This window comes from Bos taurus, chromosome 4 (assembly GCF_002263795.3).
Source record: "Bos taurus isolate L1 Dominette 01449 registration number 42190680 breed Hereford chromosome 4, ARS-UCD2.0, whole genome shotgun sequence".
Taxonomy (NCBI): domain Eukaryota; kingdom Metazoa; phylum Chordata; class Mammalia; order Artiodactyla; family Bovidae; genus Bos; species Bos taurus.
Genome location: NC_037331.1, coordinates 59428865 through 59448016, shown reverse-complemented (window position 1 = coordinate 59448016; position 19152 = coordinate 59428865).

Sequence of the window (19152 nt, the reverse complement as noted above, 5' to 3'; positions counted from 1 at the left end):
TCAGTCCTAATGCATATCATTATACCAGGAGAAATATCAATAACCTCAGATATGCAGATGACACCACCCTCATGGCAGAAAGTGAAGAGGAACTAAAAAGCCTCTTGATGAAAGTGAAAGTGGAGAGTGAAAAAGTTGGCTTAAAGCTCAACATTCAGAAAACGAAGATCATGGCATCCGGTCCCATCACTTCATGGGAAATAGATGGGGAAACAGTGGAAACAGTGTCAGACTTTATTTTGGGGGGCTCCAAAATCACTACAGATGGTGACTGCAGCCATGAAATTAAAAGATGCTTACTCCTTGGAAGGAAAGTTATGACCAACCTAGATAGCACATTCAAAAGCAGAGACATTACTTTGCCAACAAAGGTCCATCTAGTCAAGCCTATGGTTTTTCCTGTGGTCATGTATGGATGTGAGAGTTGGACTGTGAAGAAGGCTGAGCGCCAAAGAATTGATGCTTTTGAACTGTGGTGTTGGAGAAGACTCTTGAGAGTCCCTTGGACTGCAAGGAGATCCAAGCAGTCCATTCTAAAGGAGATCAGTCCTGGGATTTCTTTGGAAGGAATGATGCTAAAGCTAAAACTGCAGTACTTTGGCCACCTCATGCGAAGAGTTGACTCATTGGAAAAGACTCTGATGCTGGGAGGGATTGGGGGCAGGAGGAGAAGGGGACGACAGAGGATGAGCTGGCTGGATGGCATCACTGACTCAATGGACGTGAGTCTGAGTGAATTCCGGGAGTTGGTGATGGACAGGGAGGCCTGGTGTGCTGCGATTCATGGGGTCGCAAAGAGTTGGACACGACTGAGCGACTGAAATGAACTGAATGCATATCATGGTGGGACAGGATGTTTGAAAACTTTAGTACATTTTTCAAAGTGACAATTTGTTGGGAATCACCAAAGAATGGATGCTTTTGAACTGTGGTGTTGGAGAAGACTCTTGATAGTCTCTTGGACTGCAAGGAGATCCAACCAGTCCATCCTAAAGGAGATCAGTCCCAAATATTCACTGGAAGGACTGATGCTGAAGTTGAAGCTCCAATACTTTGGCCACCAGATGTGAAGAACTGACTCATTGGAAAAGATCCTGACGCTGGGATAGATTGAAGGTGGGAGGAGAAGAGGATGACAGAGGATGAGATGGTTGGATGGCATCACTGACCCTATAGACATGAGTTTGAGTAAGCTCTGGGAGTTGGTGATGGACAGGGAAGCCTGGTGTGCTTCAGTCCATGGGGTTGCAAAGAGTTGGACACAACTGAGTGACTGAACTCAACTGAACTAAACTGATACTATTTTCAGGGCAGTGTGCAATGAATAAGACATGATTCCTGTCCTCACAGAACTTATCAGAGGTCCTCATGCCCAGATAGAGGGCAGGATGTGATAAATGTTATATAGAAGGTGAAACAGCCTCCCCAGGTTTACAGGAGAAGATTAATTCTGTTTGGCAAAGACTGAAAAGATTTTTCCAATGAATGGCATCTGAAGAATAGCTATAATCTCAAAATGTAGAGTTATTGGACAATGGTGTTCCAGATAAAGGGAGGAGTATGAGCCAAAATACAAAGGCAAGGAGGGAAAGGAGGTAGAAGGATTTGAATGGCAGAGAGTTAGACGCCTTGTCTACTACTTAAGGTTTTGACTGAGAAACATTCTCAGTGCATGACAGCTCCTTTGTTATTCTTGGAAAAATAATTTAAGCTTGTTCCTTTTGCTACATAACATTCTTACAATTCAGTTGTTCATCTTCAATTGGTTTGATTTTAGGGGAAATAAAAATCTCTTTCTTAACAACTAATAGGAAAATTTAGGAAATTTTTTCTTATTTTGTTATTTAAATATGACATTTAAAAACTTCATGTGGTTAGGACTCCATGCTTCCACTTCAGAGAGCATGGGTTCGATGACTGCCAAGGAAACTAAGATCCTGCGTGCCACAGAACCAAAAAAAAAACACTCCAAAACCCTTGGTTTTCTCCCCCTTTTTTTTCCATTACCCTATTACCAATTACCATCATCTTTCTCCCAAACTTCTACAAAAGTTGCCCAATTCATCTGCCTGCTTCCAGGCACAGCCACACTCCTGTAATCCTTAATCCACACAGCAGCAAGAAAGATGGTTTTAAATTTTGATTAAATTAAATGTGAACCTATAGGGAGTCCCATGAGTTGTGGTTTCTGGAAGATGACATAGTGGTGGCAATACTGGTTATAAATCCCCCTGCACTCTTACACAAAATGTCAGTGTTGTTTCTCCCAGTCTCTGAGGAAGTGTGATCACTGGGAAGTGCAGGAACTGCTGAAGCCAGAAGTTTTTCTAAGCATGGATTTGTGATATACACTCCTGGGAGTCACCCTCTCATGGGCTGACCTATATGCTGCTGCCAGAGATAAGGGATAGCGTGCTATAAGCCTTATCAGTTCTTTTGGTAGCTTTGCTTGTAATGGTGTGATTAAGCCATTGTTTGGGCGAAAACACCTTAACATCGAATTGAGCTGTCAGGGACTTGCTGGTAATGTAGCAATTTTTCAGACAAGGTTCTGGTGCTTTCTGATAACATCACCATTTTGTATCTAATTAATACTACTGCTAGATGAGTGGTATTTCTGAGGTGAACTTTGACTACTTCAGAAATCTGGGATTGGGGAGAGAGGTGACGTTTTCTCAAGCGTCTGAATTTGGTTTTCTCTGTTCTTTCCTCCTCCCCTAAATGGGTCATCATAGCCCTACTATTGTTACTCTTTATGATAAAAAGCACAAACAATAACCCCTCCTCCCCCAAGTAAATATAAAACCATTTCCTGTTGGTGTTTTTTTTAATTAAAAAAATCCTTTCATTTTATATTAGAGTATAGCTGATTAACAACGTTGTGAGAGTTTCAGGTGGACAGCCAAAGGATTCAGCTGTACGTACAGATGCATCCCTTCTCCCCCAGACTCCCCTCCCATCTAGGCTGTCACACAACATTGAACAGAGTTTCATCTGCTATATAGTAGGTCCTTGTTTATCCATATAAAATATTAATACAGCAGTGTGCACATGTCCATCCCATCCCAAACTCCCTAACTATCCATTTGCCCCATCCTTACCTGCCGGCAACCATAAATTTGTTCTTTAAGTTTGTGGGTCTGTTTCTGTTTGTAAATGAGTTCATTTGTATCATTTCTTTTTAGATAACTCATATAAAGGATGTCATACGATATTTCTCCTTCTCTATCTGACTTCACTCAGTATGATAATCTTTAGGTCCAGGATGCACCCCACTCCAGTACTCTTGCCTGGAAAATCCCATGGGTGGAGAAGCCTGGTAGGCCGCAGTCCATGGGGTCGCTAAGAGTCGGGCATGACTGAGCGACTTCACTTTCACTTTTCACTTTCATGCATTGGAGAAGGAAATGGCAACCCACTCCAGTGTTCTTGCCTGGAGAATCCCAGGGATGGGGGAGCCTGGTGGGCTGATGCGACTTAGCAGCAGCAGCAGCAGCAGCAGCAGGTCCAGGATGAGTGGTTTTAAGGAAATAAATAAGTGATATTGAGGCACTCAGAAACTAGCAACAAGAGATATCATTTGAGGCCCCAGGCTTGAAGAGAAATAGTATCATTTGAGCCTACCGAGAGTTGGAGCTTTGGAGAAGGGATCAATTAATATTAATTGCAGTATTGGAGGAATGTAACTGGTAGAAATATAGCCTAAAGCATAGACCATAAGGGTAGAAAAACTATGACTTCTCTCTCCTCCCAACATGTTTTCCTTCTGATGTTGCCCAGTGGCCACACCTTACTTAAGCTCAGCCACAAAGGATCTCAAGTACCTTGGTCCATTGGACCAGTGACAGAGCAGGAAGAAGAAGAGCTAAGAACAAATTTATGGCGCTAAATGAACAATAACCACAACATTTCTAATTTTCAGCTGTACTATTGTTTCCTGAAATGTGCTCCAGTTATCTGAAGGGGTTTAAAATTTTTTCTAAACAATGGTTAAAGTCATTTTGTGGGGTCATGTCAAAAAGGCCAGTGACAAACAGCATTGCAAGTCTTAAGTTTGGAAACTGCTGGGTCATGAAAAAAAATCCATGCCTGCAGTTTTGGCTGTACCACTGAGTCTGATGAACAGGGGGCTGGAAACTGTGGGTGCTGGCTATACCACCAAATAAGCAAGTCTCTGTGACTCTTCCTCATACATGAGGAAGCTTATTGTTCTAACTTGTGAAGGTCACTATTACCACTACTGAATCACAGATAACTTCTGTAATATATACTTAGGAAAGGCAAATCCACAGCCCCAAATGTATGTAATAATGAAAACCATTTAGATGTGATTTTAGTTTTATCACCATTTGGGATTATCCATAATATCACAGCAAGGTTAGTTGGAAGCTGACATAAACACAGATGTCCTTTGTACAAAGCCTGCTATAGCTTTGTGATATGAAATTAAATGCAAGTATTTGGAACCAATGAAAAGCTGAAACATGAGAGAATGCTGGAATTCCAATACTGCAGAGATGGCTATGTTTTTTATTTTTGTTTCCCTTAGAATATATGCCTGCAGATTAGCATCCACTGAAGGTCAAAGATAATAATGGTAAAGCCATTGACTGTTTTCCATGTGGTCTACACTCTCAGATTAGATTTGGGTCTTCGTCTTTTGCTTTTCATGGGGCAAGGGTTTATTTTCCTCCTAGGCAGCACTTCTCTTTTATTTGTCCCTTTCCATATTCAGCTTCCTTCATTCTCTTTCTAATTCTGTATTTCTTATTCTCATGCTTCTTCCTTAAGAGCAGCCATAGTTTGGTGTGTGTATGTGGTAGAGGCTGAAGGGGCTTCCCTCATGACTCAGATGGTAAAGAATTTGCCTGCAATGTAGGAGACCCAGGTTCAATCCCTGTGTCGGGAAGTTCCTTAGAGGAGGAAATGGTAACCCACTCCACTATTCTTGCCTGGGAAATCCTATGGACAGAGGAGCCTGATGGGCTAGAGTCCGTGGAGTCACAAAGAGTCAGATATGATTAAGCAAATAACGCTTTCACTTTACTTTCTTTCAGAGGTTGAGGAGTTCTCAAGAACTGTAAAATGCAGAGAAAGAAAGCAAGCAGCAAAGGGGGTGGATTGGTATTTGCTGATACCAAAAGTTATGGGAGTTGCCTATTAAAAGAGAAGTTGGCTTTAAGGTATAAAGAGGCATGTCTGGCACATCTCTTGTTCTCAGAATTGTAGGGGATAAGGTATATATTTATTAATCACTAAGAATCAGGCTTAGATGACGTTCTTTCTACTCCCCTCAAGCCACTTCTCTTTATGAAGCATCTCAAAAGGTGACACCCTAATGTATGATATAGGATTGTAGGTGTCATGCTCCCTAAATCATCACACTCAATTCACCATGCCATCTGGCGGAATTCTGTTGATTTCATTTCCCAAATATCTTGATGTGTTATTCATTCATTGGCTTGTTCATTCACTCAGAAGGTACTGAAGTGTCAAGTACTGTGCTAGGTTCTGGATCCAAAGATGAGTAAGTCTTCGTGGTCCTGACCTCACAGTCCTGATAATGCAGTGTGAAGGAAAAATAAATAAATACACAAATGCACACTTGCAAATTGCTATAGTATAAGATGCTGTGTTAGAGAATAAGGGAAGAGGAACCTAATTTAAAAAGAATAATTAGTTAAGACCTCCCTGAGAAGGTGATATTCAGGATGAGGCATGGAAAGTGAGAAGGACCCAGTCATGCAAGAATTGGTGTATCAAATATCAGAGGGTGCTAGAGTGGTGGTAGAGAGCTGTGTGAAGGTTCTGAAGAGAGAAAAAACATGATTTGAAGAACTGACTTGAGATAAATGGTTAAAGTGTTATAGTTTGCATGCATACTAGTCATGTCTGACTCTCTGTGACTCAATGGATTGTAGCCTGCCAGGCTCTTCTGTCCATGCAATTCTCCAGGCAAGAATACTGGAGTGGGTTGCCATGCCCTCCTCCAGGGGATCTTCCCAATCCAAGGATTGAACCTGTGTCTCTTATGTCTCCTGCATTGGCAGGCAGGTTCTTTACCACTAGCACCTTCTGGGAAGCCGTGATTAAATGTGTCCTCCCAAATTCGAATGTTAAAATCCTAACCCCAATATGCTGGTATTTGGAAGTAAGATTTGGGGGCAATGGTTAGTTCTTGAGAATAGGCCTTCATAAATGGGATTAGTGCTCTTATAGAAGAGACCCCAGAGAACTTCCTTGCTGCTTTTACACTGTGAGGACACAGTGAAAAGATGATAATCCATGAACCAGTAAGTGTGCTCTCCTAGAGACTGCATCTGCCAGCACTTTGATCTTAAACTTCCCATCCTCCAGAACTGTGAGAAATACATGTCTGTTGTTTATCAGCCATTCACTCTACAAGTTCTGTTAGAGCAGCCTGAATTGACTGAGACACAAAGGCTCAGAAAGTAGTAGACCCAAGCAGGATTAGGAGTTGGTTTTTTATTTTCATTGCAGTGGAAAGTCATTGAAAATTGGGGAGTGACATAATCAGCTTCACATTTCAAAAAGATATTTCTGGTTATTTGGTAGAGAGTGGATTTGAGGGTATCAGGAGTAAGGACAGGGAAATCCAGTTCAGAGCTAACACACTGTCAAGGTGAAAGAGGTCAAGGTCACCATCGTTACTTGTAATAATGCTGGGAGCAGTAAAAAAGGAACTAAATCGCTTTGATATGGAGTACTCTGTGCCATGGCACCCAGATGCCCCTTCCAGGACTGAGGTGCTCTCCCAGTGCTACAAGTATTGGCTGCTGACAGCTTAGAGCTTAGTCGATCTCCAGGACTTGTCCTTTGCCCAACAGAAATGCCTCACTCAAGATCATGCCTCTGAGTTAGTGAACATCCAGTATCTGGTCAGTGAGCGGGGAGGATAAGGTTCTTGCTTTAAATTGGGATAACTCTGAAAGGCCATTCTGAGTTTCCCGTGGAACTGTCTGAGCCCTCTATGCAGCTGCACTTTCAGTTCAGCCTCTACTTTTATCCATTCTGCTTCCCTATTCTCCCACAAATTTGTCCTGAGCCATCCCCAGTTGACTTCTTGCCTGTAAGTCTTCTCTGAATCTGTTTCCAACCTTAATCAAGAAAATCAGAAACCAAATTTGAAGGCAGAATTAATGAAATTTGTGAACAGAGCAGAGAAGACTGAATATGGGGGGTGGGCGGTTGTGGGGAGGCAAAATAGGAAAAAATAGAAGCATCCGTTATATCTCCAAGGTTTCTGACCTCCATATCTAGCAGCATGTGTCTTTTATTGAGTCTGGAAAGACTGAAAATCATCAGTAGGGCTTTGAATATGTTTTGCTTTAGAAGACGCCATGATTTGCCTGTTTAGGAAGGAAATGTCAAGTATGGAGTTAACACATGAACTGTTACATTCTTCAGATCCCCACTGACACCTCCCTTTGTCCTCTCTGACCTGGAGTTCTGTGACAGCTCTTAACTTGTCTTCCTGGTTGTAATCATGTTCCTATTAAACCTTTTTACGTTCTTTATTTACAGAAATATTATAGAACTTCATAATTCACATTTCATACTTAAAATGCTGTCATGATTTCCTCTTGTCCTGATATAAAGTCAAGATCCTGAGTTCAGTTTGTAAGGTCTGCCACCTGGACCCTTTCTGTACTGTTGCCCTCCTGTCTTTTCCCTCCCCTCTTTCATACGTGCCACTCTGATTATTTTATGCCTTAACGCACCATGTTTTGCTTCATCTCAGGAACTCTGCACATGTGCCCAAACAGTGCACATTTGTAGAACGCCCTCTGACTGAGCCGTTCTTATCACTCTCCACTGTTCTTTCAAAGGGTTAACTCCTAACCATCTTTTAGCTTAAATGTTAGCTCCTCAGGAAGGCCTCTGTCCTAACAGACCCCCTGTGACATATTTTCAGAGATCACTGCTGCTGCTGTTGCTAAGTCACTTTAGTCGCGTCTGACTCTGTGCGATCCCATAGCGGGAGCCCACCAGGCTCCGCCGTCCCTGGGATTCTCCAGGCAAGAACACTGGAGTGGGTTGCCATTTCCTTCTCCAATGCATGAAAGTGAAAAGTGAAAGTGAAGTCGCTCAGTTGTGTCCAACTCCTAGCGACCCCATGGACTGCAGCCTACCAGGCTCCTCCATCCATGGGATTTTCCAGGCAAGAGTACTGGAGTGGGGTGCCATTTCAGAGATCACTATGCTAATTATAATCCTCATTCTATGTTTCTGAGTTTGGGTTTTTTTTTTTTTTTTAATCTTTCATGTGGTCTCTTCTTCAATGCTTGTAGAAAGTAATTTATTTCTGTATTCGGAAATAGAAAAGTCTGGCTAGATATATACAATTCTGTTTAGTTTTTCTATAAAACCCTGCCTCTTCTCTTGGTCTCCTTTTATCATGAAATAAAAAAGGACTCAAAATTTCAAAAAAAAAAAAAAGGACTACTCCCCAACCTTAGTATGTAGGTTTCTATTAAAATTGGCTTCTAGGTCAGATAAAACTTAATAAACTTGTCTCTTTACAACTCTCGATCTCTCCTCCAGTATCCCACCCTGGTCACAGACACGGTAGAACTGGGAGTCCTAATAACAGATCTCCTTCCTTGCCCAACTAAGGCCATCCAGGTAGAAGGGGGAACTGCCAGCACCTTCTTTCTTTGACCATCTTTGCTTAATTTTTCATGAATATATCATCTTGCCTACAAGTTTCCCAAAGCTCTCCTTACTTGTATTTTGAAGGCACACCACCTTGTCTATATAAGGCTCTCTGGTTATAATGCATCCCCCTTTGAGGAGTGCTATCCACTCTCTTTCACTACACACTGTTGTCTCTGTTGGCTTTGTCACTTTGGGCTGCCACTACAAATACCATAGACTAGGTGGCTTAAACAAAGCATTTTCCCCCTCAAAGTTCTGAAGGCTGGCAAGTCCAAGATTGAGGTCCTGGCAGGATTCGGTTTCTAGTAAGTTCTCTCTTCCTAGTTTGCAGACAGTCTGCTGTATTGTCACATGACAGGAAGAGAGAGGGGGCAGGGATCGGTCTTTTTTTCAAAAGGTCACAGTCCCACCCTTATGACCTTATTTAACCTTAATGGCCTTACATTGACTTACATTGACTTAACTGACTTACATTGGGACTTAGGCATATGAAATTTGAAGGGGCACAATTCAATCTATAGGAGCTATTTTAAATATTCTACACTCTGCAAGTGACATTCTGTCACCTGCATGAAGGCAAGGATACTACCTTCGTCTTTGGCAGCGTCTTGCCGAGTCCTGACACAGAGTGACAGCAAAGGAAACTCGGACTCCTTGAAGAGACTGGCCGTTTCTAGTTGACTGACTGAATTTTCCTTGGGGGGAAATCCTTTACCACTTTAGACCTAAATTTTTCCATCGGAAAAATGAGAGGTTGAATTCTGATCACTAAGATTTGACTGGAACCTTAGAATCTGTAATTTTCCTTGCCTGAGGGAAATCACTTTAGCTTGCTTTGTAGAGATTTTTATGCCCCTCTAAGGACTCAGCAAGGATCTACTAAATGATGTATAAGGGGATGTTCAGGCTACCAAAGAAGAATTTAGTAAAAGGTACTTACCAGCTCACTTTCTACATTTTCCTCATTTTTGCCCAAGAAGTTCATAGAGAATGCCAGCTCTCTTTGTTCTGGATGCTGCCATGCTAAAGTAATATAATACTATTAATTTTCATCTAGAACTGAGTAATATGAAATTTCGAATCCAGCTATGCTCTTAACTATAGTTGAAAAGTCATTTTTATTCTTCACACATGTTGAGTGTCAGATATATTTCTTTCCAATCGTTTTTCATTTTTTGATGAATATTTTCAATATACAATTCCACTGTGTGTCTTTTTTATCATTAGTTTGGTGCTCTGAGGCATTCCTGACTGTAGAGTTACTTTATTTTACCTGGATGATGGTCTCATACGTTGGTATAACTTCTACTCTGAATGGACTCTGAGTGGGTGAGTTCAAGAAATATAGATTCAATATGACCTTCTTTCTGCGACTTTGGATTCTGCATGAACCTATACCTGACGATCTAAAAATGAAATTCTCCTCCAAATTTGGTTAAATGGCTGTTATTTTTGGAGAAGTAGACCTTGTTCTGTTATCCCCACTCCCATACCCCTCATTATGGTATGATTTTGCTATTGGGGACATAAGTTCCAACTTTCCAAAACTTGTGCAGTACATGGGAAACATATGATAATACTAGTATTATTAATAGAACCTCATTCCCCTCATATGCCATCTTATACAGAGAGGCATTATGATGAACAGAATGACTTCTAAAATGACTTGTAAAATCTATGCTATTCTATGGCTCAAGATAAAACAAAGGAGTACATATGCAGATTTGCACTCTTTCTCTTTAAGGTATCCTATATTTATTCATTCATTATGGATCCCTTCTTGGAAGCACTGATGTTGAAGCTGAAATTCCAATATTTTGGCCACCTGAGGTGAAGAACTGACTTATTGGAAAAGACCCTGATGATGGGAAAGATTGAATGTGGGAGGAGAAAGGGACGACAGAGGATGAGACAGTTGGATGGCATCACTGATGCCATGAGTTTGAGTATGCTCCAGGAGTTGGTGATGGACAGGGAAGCCTGGCGTGCCACAGTCCATGGGTCACAAAGAGTCAGACGTGACTGGGCGACTAAACCGAACTGAACTGATGGATCCTTTCATGCATCTTTATTTTTTTTCAGTAACTGCTCAATATTTGATTTGAAAGTATTCTCCTTTATTTTCCCTAATTCAAAAATCTGTGATTTGTACATGGATGGCTTTTTAGAGGGCATTTCTTTGGCTATCTTAATTATCTGTATATAAATTGTTTCAAGATGAACATTCTGGATCATGCCCTAACAGGAAAGGTTTTTTTTTCTTCTTACCAATAGGAAATATAAAGTCTATGTACATTTGGGTTTATAATGCAGATTTTCTGATATACTATTACAGTTCAACAGCAGTTACATAGGTATGGAATAAGAGGACTATATTAGGAAGAATCCAGATGCTATGTAAGAACAGAATGAAGGATATAAATAAAACAGAATTAGGGCTTCATGGCACCCCACTCCAGTACTCTTGCCTGGAAAATACTATGGATGGAGGAGCCTGGTAGGCTGTAGTCCATGGGGTCGCACAGAGTCAGACACGACTGAAGCGACTTAGCAGTAGCAGCAGCAGTGGTAAAGAATCTGCCTGCCAATGCAGGAGACATGGATTCTATCCCTGGTCCAGAGAGACTTCACATGCTGTGGAACAACTAAGCCCATGCAGCATAACTACTGAGCCTGTGCTCCAGAGCCCAGGAGCTGCAACTCATGAGCCCACATGCCACAACTACTGAAGCCTGGGTGCCCCAGAGCCCGTGCCGTACAATAAGAGAAGCCCCCACAATGAGAAGCCCATGCACGAGTAACCCCCACTTGCTGCAACTAGAGGAAAGCCCGAGCAACAACGAAGGCCTGGCATAGCCACAACTAACTAACCAAATAAATAAAAAGTAAAAACAAAACCCAGAATTAGCAATAGAATGAGTTTTCCATGTACACCATAAGTGAACAACAGTGGAACCCAAGAAGATTCCTGTTACTCAGGTGTGCGGTGCTTCTTTGGGTTGAAGCATTCTGTTGTACAGGTTTCATCATCATCACAGTCTTCAGCTCCTCTCATAACACCTACATACAGCTGAGTACTGCCCTGGGCCTCTCAGCATCTGCCATGCATGCATCACTGATCAGAGCCAGGCTTTCATTGCCTTTCAGTTCCTACTCCTCAGTTCAGCTTGGGAAGGGAGGCACTGTGCACAGAGGCAGCGAGTAAACAGTGTTTGGAGGAAATGCTGGATCAAAAGTCCTGTCATCCTTTGTCTTCACAGAGTATGAATGACAAGGGCAGGCTCACCCAGGGGTTACCTGAATTTCCCAGTCCATGAGTAAGCTGGCATGCACTCCCAGAGATGAACTGTGCTTCTTTTGCAGAGCCTGCACCCATCACTCTGTGCTGTCAGCGATGACACCAATTAGTGTCACTTTTAATGGTGGCTCTTGAGACCCAAAGGAGACCAGTATTTTGGCTACTGAAATATGTCTGATTTTCTATTCAAATATTAAGAAAAACAGACATTCTTATTGAGTTTGCTGATGTGGATGGAGAGTGAGTGAGTCACTTGACTACCATAAACAATATTTTTGTCCATACATGGTTAATACTTTATTTTTTTGGGAGGGGTAGTTTTATAGGCTTGTAGACTTCTATGGTCTGTATCTGCATATGAGCTAAAGTGCATTCTCTCACTTTTTGGTGCAAATGATGGCACTCATTTGGAATACGTTTCCAGGAGTGGTACTGGATTATGCTGAGCAGTTAACTCATTTTAGACCGATCATTTTCCATATTATCTGGACAGAATCTATATGAAACCTGTAACCACTGGAAAAGAGGCTTTATATTTCTGTGCCTCCTTAGAAAGCTATTCTAAATTACAGTTAGCTGATGTGTTCTTAATATGGCCTGATTCTCTTTGGTAAGGAGGTCCTTGGCCTGCACGTGTTTTTTTTTCATGTTTCCTTTCCTTTAATTATCCTTCTGTTTAAGGAAGGAACTGAGCTGCCCATGTGGAAAAAAATAGAGAGCGTTATCTCTATCCAGCACAAATCTCACATCAAGGTTGATAATCCAGGAACACAGAAATGGTTACAATTATAGCCTAACACAGAAAAACACTTTTTAAAGCAGAAATTCAATATTGGGGATGAGAACTAGTTCAAGCCGTGAAGGAAGTTTACCCTTGCAAGTCAAGTTGATATAGAAAACTGACTAGGCATTAAAAAATCCATAAGTTTTTCTTTGAGCATAAAAAATAATGTAAATTGTTATTTTCGGGGGGAAGGGGAGCTACCGCTTTTTTATCTGCCAAATTTGGGGTGGTGATTATCACACATTTCTGTCTCTTTATAGTAATATTATATAAAATTGACAACATGGTCTGCTCTTTAATTACAGAAACAGAATAGATAATTGTGTAAAGACTTAAAAAGGAGTCAGATAACATTTCCATTTTATCATATGATGTATTATTCTCCCTTTCCACAGGTTTTGGCAGATTCTAGAAGGGCTTGTTGTGTTGTCTTGGCATGACAGGCTTCCCCTGTTTTACTGCTGTCATTGGTGAGCGTGACATGCTTCTCACGAATTCTGACTTCTGCAGAGGAGTGTAATTTGGGTCTTAGGATGGAATTTCAAGTTTTGAACTAAAAAGCTTTAAGAAAAACATCTTACCATAGTTTTCTTTAAATATAAAAATGAGGTTAAGTATTTATCTGTACTTTGAAGCAAATACCAAAGGCTATGTTGAGGAACTGTTCATGGGGTTCTCAAGGCAAGAATACTGAAGTGGTTTGCCATTCCCTTCTCCAGTGGACCACATTCTGTCAGATCTCTCCACCATGACCCGCCTGTCTTGGGTTGCCCCACGGGCGTGGCTTAGTTTCATTGAGTTAGACAAGGCTGTGGTCCTAGTGTGATTAGACTGACTAGTTTTCTATGATTATGGTTTCAGTGTGTCTGCCCTCTGATGCCCTCTTGCAACACCTACTATCTTACTTGGGTTTCTCTTACCTTGGACGAGGGGTATCCCTTCACGGCTACTCCAGCAAAGCGCAGCCACTGCTCCTTACCTTGGACGAGGGGTATCTCCTCACCGCTGCCCTTCCTGACCTTCAACGTGGGATAACTCCTCTAGGCCCTCCTGTGCCCTTGGACGTGGGGTTGCTCCTCCCGGCCGCGGCCTCTGGCCTCGGGCGTGGGGGCGTGGGGTAGCTCCTCCCGGCTGCCGCCCCTGACCTCGGACACGGGGTAGCTCCTCCCGGCCGTTCCTGCACTGTTGCAGTCTGGCACTCTTGGCCACTGCCCCTGACCTCAGACATGGGGTAACTCCTCTTGGCCACCGCCCTTCGGGTATGGGGTCCTCCTGGCTTCTGCCCCTGACCTCAGACGTGGGATAGCTCCTCTCAACTGTGCGCCGGTCGTCGCAGCTGCCTGCGCTTAGTCATGGTGGAGAGATCTGACAGAATGTGGTCCACCGGAAAAGGGAACGCCAAACCACTTCAGTATTCTTGCCTTGAGAACCCCATGAACAGTATGAAAAGGCAAAATGATAGGATACTGAAAGAGGAACTCCCCAGGTCAGTAGGTGCCCAATTTGCTACTGGAGATCAGTGGAGAAATAACTCCAGAAAGAATGAAGGGATGGAGCCAAAGAAAAAGAATACCCAGCTGTGCATGTGACTGGTGATAGAAGCAAGGTCCGATGCTGTAAAGAGCAATATTGCATAGGAACCTAGAATGTCAGGTCCATGAATCAAGGCAAATTGGAAGTGGTCAAACAAGAGATGGCAAGAGTGAATGTCGACATTCTAGGAATCAGCGAATGGATATGGGTGAATTTAACTCAGATGACCATTATATCTACTACTGCGGGAAGGAATCCCTCAGAAGAAATGGACTAGCCATCATGGTCAACAGAAGAGTCTGAAATGCAGTACTTGGATGCAATCTCAAAAACGACAGAATGATCTCTGTTCGTTTCCAAGGCAAACCATTCAATATCACAGTAATCCAAGCCTATGCCCCAACCAGTAGTGCTGAAGAAGCTGAAGTTGAACAGTTCTATGAAGACCTACAAGACCTTTTAGAACTAATACCCAAAAAAGATGTCCTTTTCATTATAGGGGACTGGAATGCAAAAGGAGGAAGTCAAGAAACACCTGGAGTAACAGGCAAATTTGGCCTTGGAATATGGAATGAAGCAGGGCAAAGACTGATAGAGTTTTGCCAAGAAAATGCAGTGGTCATAACAAACATCCTCTTCCAACAACACAAGAGAAGACTCTGTACATGGACATCACCAGATGGTCAACACCAAAATCAGATTGATTATATTCTTTGCCGTCAAAGATGGAGAAGCTCTATACAGTCAGCAGAAACAAGACCAGGAGCTGACTGTGGCTCAGATCATGAACTCCTTATTGCCAAATTCAGACTTAAATTGAAGAAAGTAGGGAAAACCACTAGACCATTCAGGTATGACCTAAATCAAATCCCTTATGTTTATAGAGTGGAAGTGAGAAATAGATTTAAGAAACTAGATCTGATAGATAGAGTGCCTGATGAACTATGGAATGAGGTTCGTGACATTGTACAGGAGACAGGGATCAAGACCATCCCCATGGAAAAGAAATGCAAAAAAGCAAAATGGCTGTCTGGGGAGGCCTTACAAATAGCTGTGAAAAGAAGAGAAGCGAAAAGCAAAGGAGCAAAGGAAAGATATAAGCATCTGAATGCAGAGTTCCAAAGAACAGCAAGAAGAGATAAGAAAGCCTTCTTCAGCAATCAATGCAAAGAAATAGAGGAAAACAACAGAATGGGAAAGACTAGAGATCTTTTCAAGAAAATTAGAGATACCAAGGGAACATTTCATGCAAAGATGGACACAATAAAGGACAGAAATGGTATGGACTTAACAGAAGCAGAAGATATTAAGAAGAGGTGCAAGAATACACAGAAGAACTGTACCAAAAACATCTTCACGACCCAGATAATCCCGATGGTGTGATCACTGACCTAGAGCCAGACATCCTGGAATGTGAAGTCAAGTGGGCCTTAGAAAGCATCACTACGAACAAAGCTAGTGGAGGTGATAGAATTCCAGTTGAGCTCTTTCAAATCCTGAAAGATGATGCTGTGAAAGTGCTGCACTCAATATGCCAGCAAATTTGGAAAACTCAGCAGTGGCCACAGGACTGGAAAAGGTCAGTTTTCATTCCAATCCCAAAGAAAGGCAATGCCAAAGAATGCTCAAACTACTGCACAATTGCACTCATCTCACACGCTAGTAAAGTAATGCTCAAAATTCTCCAAGCCAGGCTTCAGCAATATGTGAACCGTGAACTTCCTGATGTTCAAGCTGGTTTTCGAAAAGGCAGAGGAACCAGAGATCAAATTGCCAGTATCTGCTGGATCATGGAAAAAGCAAGAGAGTTCCAGAAAAGCATCTATTTCTGCTTTATTGACTATGCCAAAGCCTTTGACTGTGTGGATCACAATAAACTGTGGGAAATTCTGAAAGAGATGGGAATACCAGGCCACCTGATTTGCCTCTTGAGAAATTTGTATGCAGGTCAGGAAGCAACAGTTAGAACTGGACATGGGACAACAGACTGGTTCCAAATAGGAAAAGGAGTACGTAAAGGCTGTATATTGTCACCCTGTTTATTTAACTTATATGTAGAGTACATCATGAGAAACGCTGGACTGGAAGAAACACAAGCTGGAATCAAGATTGCCGGGAGAAATATCAATAACCTCAGATATGCAGATGATACCACCCTTATGGCACAAAGTGAAGAGGAACTCAAAAGCCTCTTGATGAAAGTGAAAGTGGAGAGTAAAAAGGTTGGCTTAAAGCTCAACATTCAGAAAATGAAGATCATGGCACCTGGTCCCATCTCTTCATGGGAAATAAATGGGGAAACAGTGGAAACAGTGTCAGACTTTATTTTTCTGGGCTCCAAAATCACTACAGATGGTGACTGTAGCCATGAAATTAAAAGACACTTACTCCTTGGAAGGAAAGTTATGACCAACCTAGATAGCATATTCAAAAGCAGAGACATTACTTTGCCAAGAAAGGTCCATGTAGTTAAGGCTATGGTTTTTCCTGTGGTCATGTATGGATGTGAGAGTTGGACTGTGAAGAAAGCTGAGCGCCGAAGAATTGATGCCTTTGAACTGTGGTCTTGGAGAAGACTCTTGAGAGTCCCTTGGACTGCAAGGAGATCCAACCAGTCCATTCTGAAGGAGATCAGCCCTGGGATTTCTTTGGAGGGAATGATGCTAAAGCTGAAACTCCAGTACTTTGGCCACCTCATGCGAAGAGTTGACTCATTGGAAAAGACTCTGATGCTGGGAGGGATTGGGGGCAGGAGGAGAAGGGGACGACAGAGGATGAGATGGCTGGGTGGCATCACTGACTCAATGGACGTGAGTCTGAGTGAACTCCGGGAGTTGGTGATGGACAGGGAGGCCTGGAGTGCTGCGATTCATGGGATCGCAGAGTTGGACACGACTGAGCGGCTGAACTGAACTGAATTGATGTTGAGGAACCACATAGCATTACAGGAAAAAAATGGAAAGAACATAGTAAATGCTCATTTTCATGTTAACTTAAACATGAGATGCTTTTGTATGTTTGTTTTATATGTATACTTTTATAAGTTTTTACATATGAATAAAACATATATAGGCATATAATATTCACAGCCAAGCTTTAAATAACTATATAATTCTGCTAATAGTACCATTTAGATCTCATAGGAATTAACTCATAAAGGACCACTTTTTAAGTCACATAGGCATTAACATTTCCCTGGAGAAGGAAATGGCAACCCACTCCAGTATTTTTGCTTGGGAAATCCCATAGATACAGGAGGCTGGCAGGCCTTCTTGGGGTCACAAAGAGTCGGACACTTCTGAAGCAACTTAGCACTGACATCTATTGATAACTAATGGGACTCATATATATATACACATCCAGGAGAGATGAAGGAGGGTTTGCTAAAGGCAGGGCAGGAAGGAGTGAGAATGATAATGAAGAGGAGAGATTGGTATCAACTTCTCCTTCCAGGGACTAAAACTGTGAGCGCCTAAAGAGGGGCTGAAGAAGCAGCTGAGATAACTGTTTGATTTTATTAAGTTCTGGGTACAGGCAGAATTTTCAGATATTGGTACTAAAGAGTGACATGGTACCGAGGGGAGAAGACCACTAATATTCTTATACTTTGAGGAGCTGAAGCAGATACTATCCCGAGCATCTGAGAGGCTTTGTGGGCAGCACACCGGGCCGGACCTTGGCATGTACTTGCAGCTGCCCGCTTTGACCCCCGCGTGCTGGCGACCTGGACCAGAGCACCGGAGTTGGCGGGGCAACGTGCTGACCAGCGTCCGCCTCTACGACCCAAGGACTCCCAATGCAGGTGGCAAAGCAGCCACCTGGGTACTTAGCCAGTGGCAGACTGCTCATGTGGACGCCTGGACCAAGGGCCTCGAGGGCAATAGCAAGAGCTCAGCTGACCAGGCCGAAGAGCCCTAATTGTCTGTAAGTCGGGCCTCCAATAGGGAAGGCCAGTGGGAATGGGTGCGAGGCGGAGGTCACAGGTGGAACGATTACAACAGGCCCAGGCCCAAGGCCCCTGTGGTCCCTGCGCCGCCACAGGCGACTCGCCACCAGAGGGCGCCCCCGCCAGCCCCGGGTTAGCCACGTACCCACGTACCCACGTAGCTCGCTCTTTCCTGAAACTGGCCCCCAAGACCCTCTCCGGTTCCGGAAGCCGGTTTGCTGGAAACGGTTCGGCCCGCGAGGGTAAGCCAGACTCTGGGTCCCTGAAATATGTTTTTAAAGGTTTTGTCCCCACGACCTCCCCCTTTCGCCAGTCATGTTAAGCCGGAATCGAGCGTCTCCCTGCACCCCATCTTCCCAGTGCAATATTTAAGGGCCTCATGCAGAATTGGAAACTTGGGGGAAGGAGTTCGGGTGTTTTTTTTTTTTTTTTCTTTCTTTTCTTTCTCTCTCTCTCCTTGTCCCTCCTCCCCTCTCTTTTTTAAAGTAATACTTTCTTTGAAACATATAAATTGTTTATAACCATCACCAGAAGCAAGGGCGGACTGAGCAGACTCCAAGGGTCAGTGCACCATGATCAGGTTGTCTCTGTGTCTTTTTCATTTTGTTTTAAAAACCATAATTAGTGAGATTTTTCTTCAGCCGCCAGTGTCAGCCTTGAAGCAGAGGGCTGCAGCCCTTAGTGCTTGTAAAATAAGGAAGAATACTCAGTGTGCTGTGGTTGGGTGTTTCCCGCTTCCTTTGAGAATCTTCTTTTGTAAAAGCAAAACTCAATACTTTTTTAAAACAGAAATTTGTGGTGAAGCTGGAACCCTTCACTTGGAATATTCAGCCTAAGAACCCCATGGGACTATGAATTCACCCCAAATTTTAATTTGCCATCCAGCCAAGGTCTTAAAGAAAAACTGCTCCC